Genomic DNA, 2053 nt, shown 5'->3' on the forward strand with positions numbered 1-2053 from the left:
TTTGTCCACCACCTTCTTGTTGTTTATCGATGAGTGAGTTTAAATGTAGTATGTTTGTCATACAGCAAATGAGATTGATTTAATTAATTTCCTATGAAGTTTGAAATTTGCTGGTGAAGAAAGTAGGGAACAGAGAATAGGGCCTAGCTATATATAAAGGGATGTTTTGTTTTGTTCAAAGAAATTATACATAAAAACTAAGCTGTTGAAACATGTGACTTACTAAGTTACTCTTTTGGTTTTTCCTCTTGGAGTTAATCCCTTCCCTTTTCTTCTCTGACTACCTAAGCAAATATCATGTTTCAATCTATGGCATCAAAACATTGAAAACCTAAACAAGCATATGCACCACTTCAGAAGACCAGATGAATCAGTTACTTCCACAATATTCGACTAAACAGTAAATCTGATAAAGAAAAAGAAAAAACAGTAGGTGCATTCTCCAGTGATGGTATGCAGTCTTTGGAAAACAATGATGTTCAAAATTACTATGTCGTCAGGGATCTTTTGAAAACAATCTCTCTGTCTCCATAACCCCACATGGTAGGGGGTAAGGTCTGCTATCACCTTACCACCTAGTAGAATTACACCGAGTATATTGTTATTGTTGTATAATGCAAATCACAAAATTTATGTTCCTAATGAATAGCAAATCTTTGAGAAACTGACTTGCTAAACTTGACCAAGAAAGATTTCACTTTTTTGCAGCACTCATGCAAGAGAGAATACCCAAGTTTTCATCAACTTCTTTTATCAAAACAGAGAGAAAATTGGGAAAAGTTAATCTTTTGGGCAGCCAAATATGATGAAAATAAACAGTGAAAAGCAGAAAAAGGAAGACAAAAACTGTCAATACATTAGTAGCTAGTTTCTATTCACTCTGCATAAAGCAACCAACTCAACTAGCAGCCACTTTGAGTGGTGGATTATTTTTTTTAAGGAATCTGCTCTGCTGAACCCTCAACAGCTGAATAACATCTTTTAATCACAAGTTTAGCTAGAAGCTATGGTAGTAGTCCATTTTTAATTTGTATAATATAAGGTTACTATCATTGTCAATTTCACAATTCAAAAAAATCATATGTGCACTCAGTAAACCCCCAAATGCAACCCCCACACGTCTCCACAACCCCCAAAACAGAATGCAACGACAGAATTAATGGGGGCAAAATAACAGAATTTAAGTAGGAAAACATGATAATTGAAAATAAAAATGAAGTTAAGTACCAGATTTTTATCGAACCACCAACGGCATGGTGTCTTCAACTAAATCACCATCGCCGTCACCACCAAAACTCCACCAAGTCACCGTCGTCGTCACCACCAAAACTCCGCCAAGTCACCTTCGTCGTCACCACCAAAACTTCACCAAGTCACCGTCACTGACCCTAGTTTAGAGAGAGAAGGGGCAGTGAATTGACCCTAGTTTAGAGAGAGAGGGTCTGTAAGGTAGAATTTTATAAGTGTCTGATTTTAGTTAGCGATCATAAAATATAGGCAAAATGACCATCAACCTGGTATTATGATGATTTTGTAATTTGATATTCTACTTACCTGTTTATCATCATTCCTAACCCATTAAAAATAATATTTTAAATTTTTTTTTGTGAGGGTAACATATTCTTCCTATATTAGCTACCATGTATGTCTCATCTGTCATGTCATTTAAAAAATTAAAAAAAAAAGTTACATTAAATTTCAAATCATTTTTAAAATACTAAATAATAAATTAAATATTAAAATTAATTTAATTAAATAAGAAATATTTGAATAATCATGTTTTTATTTTTGCTCACAAATTAAACATCAGATTCATTCCAAATAATTAAAATTCTTCTCCAACTAATTTAAATTTTTAACTATAAATTCATATATACAAACATAATAAATTTTCGATTTTTAAATTTGAATATCTTTAAAAAATTCACAAAAAGTTTAATTTTTTCAAGTGAAATTTACTAAATTTTTTTCAATATTCACTAACACTCACTTTCAATTCAAATTTAAATTTTAATGCCCAAAAAAAAGATTTCAAATTTAAATTTTTATTCAA

At 31.5% G+C, this 2053-nt stretch overlaps 1 long non-coding RNA gene across 1 annotated transcript; it reads right to left on the minus strand.

The window, feature by feature from the left end:
- Window positions 1-248: 248 nt before the first annotated feature.
- Window positions 249-1611, minus strand: LOC124893456. The gene is made up of 2 exons (XR_007050714.1): window positions 1228-1611; window positions 249-284 (listed from the first exon to the last, which is right to left on the minus strand). It is a non-coding gene; the product is annotated as an uncharacterized LOC124893456 (long non-coding RNA).
- Between the last annotated feature and the right edge of the window lie 442 nt (window positions 1612-2053).

This window comes from Capsicum annuum, unplaced genomic scaffold, assembly GCF_002878395.1.
Source record: "Capsicum annuum cultivar UCD-10X-F1 unplaced genomic scaffold, UCD10Xv1.1 ctg59878, whole genome shotgun sequence".
Lineage (NCBI taxonomy): Eukaryota > Viridiplantae > Streptophyta > Magnoliopsida > Solanales > Solanaceae > Capsicum > Capsicum annuum.